Raw genomic sequence first — 4300 nt, forward strand, 5'->3', positions numbered from 1 at the left:
CACATCTTGTTAAGTTGAACCATTTCTGTTCTCTTGGCTTAACACAAGCAGTTCATCCGAGTGAACTGTATGCCGTATATCGCACACACCTTCATCTGGCTACCCATTTCTGTTGTTCTGCCTCATCACAAATAGTTTATCCGAGTGAACTGTATGTCGTATATCGCTCACACCTTCATCTGGCTGCCCGTTTCTTTTGTTTTGCCTCATCGCAAACAGTTCATTGAACTGAACCGTATGCCCCTCATCGCACACGCAACTAAAATACGAACCGTGTTTGATGTATCCTTCATCGCAAATATTTTGCGTCTTTTTATGGTTATTTTACATCACCGTTTGCGATTAATGCATCGCACACAGTTTCGTCAAAGGGTCTCTGGTTGTAGTGTCGCGTTCGCAACATCCTGCAGTAGTGCATGTTTCCGTCGCACCACCTGCCGTCTCCTGCTTCTAGCCCTCATCCTCTGGTCCTCCATGTGAAGCACTAGTTCTATTGGTCTGGTCTTTGGTAGAATAAGAAGAAGGAAAGCCGATTGAAACTGATCCGCCTGTAGCATCGATTGACATTAATGGATGATTAACTTCTTGATCAATCATCCTTCACGATTGAACTTTAGGACTGTTCAATCGGCTTTCAGTTTCAATCCCGTCGCAGCGCTCGCGTCCGTGCGACCGAACGAAAATAGGAGGCACTGTCCATCGTGTCCGGGCAACCGAATGGACCTTGGAGCAGCGCAGTCGCCATTACAATCCATGCCATGGTGAGGCGCTGCCACCCGAGGCTGCGAGCGAAAGAGACAGGTCGAGAGCTGTTTTAGGTTCCTCCACTTTTGGGTTCACGGGATCCTAGTATAGGCCCAGTAGGCCCAAATGAATCTCAGATGCCCAAAAAAACCACTAGAGCAGCGCCCCGAGAAGGTTAGCTCTCGTCAGGAAATCTGCATGCGAGTTGGGTGCGAGTAAGAGCTAATCAGACGACCATTAATGTCTAAAAGTGATGATCCAACATTTAGAAATGCTAATGACCTGAGAGGGTAGGAAGGGTGCTCAGTTTTAATGTATCTAAATAACCTAAGAAAGGCTGAGTGTATCCGGGCCAAGTCCAAAAATAGGAGTTTTTCTCCTTTTTCTTAGCCCTTGCCGATTAGATCAGCCACACCAATCTCAACCCAGACTCTCTTGGTTGCAAAAAGAAAAAGTCTCTCTTGCTGCGACTCTGCTTGACCCACCCCCGCTGAGTCAACCCTGATGCCACTGTGCACCACTTCATCTCACAGCGCAGGCGCTCGAGCAGGGGCTATGTGCAGTGCCCGAGCCTCCCGCTCAGCCCTATCGTCAGGGTTTCCTCTGGGCTCGCCTTCTTGCGCTTCCGTCATCAACCTCGTGGACTCGACAGAGTTGGTGACCGAGTGGAAGATGCTGAGTGGCTGGGTTGCGGCTGGCAATGAGCGCGGGCTCAGGGGCAATTTCTTTGTATGTATCTCCCTAGGTTCGCCAAATTAAAGTTGAGTGTTGTACACAAGTTACTAATTGTTGCCGCCTCAGTCTAAAGCTCGACGGCGCAAGGCATCGCTCACACCAGTGTGGCCTGCCGTGCTCCTAGCCTTAACCCTCCTCACCTCCTAGCTGCGAGCATGTACCTGCAGCGGCTCGATCCTTGCGGCCCCATCAAGGAGGAGCAGTAGGCGTGAACTCGCCATGGGCGTTCTCGCTCCTCATCGACCTTGCTATTGTTGCCTCCATTTTGAAGCCCATGGATGACCTCTAATTTGCACAACATAAACATGATGAATGTGAGCTTGCTGGCGCGAGCAACCTCGGTAAGAGCAGGGAAGGTGCGAGGCTAGAACCACACATTTATCGTTTGGTTGCGTGAGCAAGTTTACGAGAGGCATCTCCAAGTGAAAATTCTAGTCAGTTTTCTCCATATCTCTAAAGCCACAATAAGCACCCTAAGAGGATTTGGTACAATGGTACTTGGGTAACTCGCTGTTATGTTTAGAAACCAGAACAATGGCTTCCAATTCGTGTTAGCAAAGGTACAACTTAACCTGTACTGTATGCACACCATATAGGATATATGTGACTGTTAAACATATAATCTGCATAATTCTGCAACTCAACACGAGTTTCAGTGCAAAATCTTTGTTTCTTTTGCAGGTGCGGGACAAGGAGTCAACTACCACAAACTCCTCATGTACGCTGTCAAACATCGTTTGCAACCGTTCTTGAAGCTTTCAATCTCATTGTTTCGCCGAGTATACCGAAACATCGTGTGCACGTGCTCCATCCAAGGTACCCCATTGTCCAATTCTGTAATCAGGTTTGCACTTTAAATAATGACTTCATGGTGTAAGGAAGATGTAATTTTGAAACGTTTGTGTTTCTTTGCATTGAAAAGATAGAGGTTTAGGGGAAAATGTCAGGGAAAGAAATGTGGAATTAGTCTTTTTGTTACTATCTTTGCATTAAGAACAGGGAAAAATGACAGGGAAAGAACAATAAGCAAACAACACCAAAATTGTTATATAGGAATAGAGTCAGTCTTCATCTTAAGAGAGCTAGTGGTCCGCACCAACACAATCTATATGCAGTGGCAACACCTCTACTACCGGTTCTCCCTCCTGCAACTCACTGTGCGGGTGGTCATGAACGTGGCAGCGTAGTCGCGGGATGCGAAGAAGCTTGACTACCTCTACCTCCTCCACTAAGCGGACAACCTCCTAAAGCTCGTTGTGTGGACGGTCACTCATAGGTTGTGGAACATGAGAAACAATATGTAGTGCACATTAAAAACTTCTCTATGCTTCAATTGGAACAAGAATTTACTGGCGTTGTGTGCTTGGTATGCAAATACAAATTCTTTTGGATGTCGCGCAGATGAGTATTATATGCGGACGGTCACTCATAGGTTGTGGAACATGAGAAACAATATGTAGTGCACATTAAAAACTTCTCTACTGCATGAGTTTGCATCTTGGACCTCGACTACTCCCTTCGTCTCATAGTGTACGACATTTTTTGACACTACACTAATGTCAAAAAACATCTTATATTATAGGATGGAGGGAATACTAAATTTTGAACAATGAGGTTATTTATTTCTGCTATTGCTGCATGTGTGAAAACAAAGCTCTACTTTTTGATGAGGACATCAGTACCATTGTTACACCCACAACCCCTGCTACTATACATACTAGACCAATTACTAGAGCTCATGCACGCCAATTAAATTACCACGTACATTCGTTTCTTGGTAATGATTCTAATGTTCATGAGAATATGATGCTGCCTAAATTGGATACATTTGTTGTGATTACAAATGAAGGGTCTAGCTTGGAGAAGGATGAACATTGGAGCAAGAACAAGCATGGAGATGATGGCATGCGCAAGGGAAACAAGAACGAAGTTTCAAGTGATAATTTAAGGACTTTGAAGCCACCGTAATGAGTGCATGAAGTCTTGGACAAAATATACAAGATGCCACTTCACAAATTTCGTCCAAAGGCTATTATAGGTGCTACTTCACCTTAATATTGGTCCAGGCCCATGTAATTTCGAAATACATAAGTATAGGATGTTTTTAGAGTCCGTATGTGTGGGGAAACAATAGATAGGGTTGGTTTCGGACCCCTCCCCCAAGGGCCACGAAATTCCCCCCTCTTCCTCCATATATACAGCCCTTAGGGCGTCGTTCAGACATTGGGTTTTGTTTAGATAAAAAGTTCGCCATAGCTGCAACTTCACGTACTTCGTTTGTGTTCAACGACCAGACCAAAGCGTCACAGAACCCCACCTTGATCAATAAAGCTTTCATCTTATATTCGCAATATCCATATTGCAATCTTAGTTTCTTGCTTGTAGGAAATAGACCTTCGTGGTCATGTTGATCATGCTCCAGCGTGGTCAATAACCTCTCGGAGTTGGTTTAGCAATTGCTAAGGTGCGACGTCCTCGCATGTTCGTAGTCGGATCGTGAAAGTCTACCTCTGAAACGATAATCACCGTCTCATCAAAAGACGGGACACCTTTGCCTCTATCAAGTGGTATCAGATTTCCAGGTTGCTCGGTGAGATTTTACAGTTTTTTGTAGTTTAGATCGAGTTTGTTCTTCATACTTACAGTCCACGAAAAATCCACAAAACAATTAGGCTTAGTTCATCATATCCGAACCAATCTAAGCCTTTGCATAATCTTTTTAGGGTTTTTGCTTTGTTGAATTTGCGGTTGCATCATCGTGTCTAGTTGTTGATCTTAGCGTCTAGTCCTTTAGAGTTTCGAGTTCTTTCACAATTTGTCA

General features: G+C 44.8%; 1 long non-coding RNA gene across 1 annotated transcript; it reads left to right on the plus strand.

Moving 5' to 3' along the window:
- Nucleotides 1-1226: 1226 nt before the first annotated feature.
- On the plus strand, nt 1227-3786 carry LOC147964952 (uncharacterized). Its single transcript, XR_015607234.1, has 3 exons — nt 1227-1473; nt 2161-2295; nt 3329-3786. It is a non-coding gene; the product is annotated as an uncharacterized LOC147964952 (long non-coding RNA).
- The last annotated feature ends 514 nt before the right edge of the window (nt 3787-4300 follow it).

Source organism: Triticum urartu, chromosome 6A, assembly GCF_056163025.1.
Source record: "Triticum urartu cultivar PI428250 chromosome 6A, HENAU_Tu73, whole genome shotgun sequence".
NCBI lineage: Eukaryota > Viridiplantae > Streptophyta > Magnoliopsida > Poales > Poaceae > Triticum > Triticum urartu.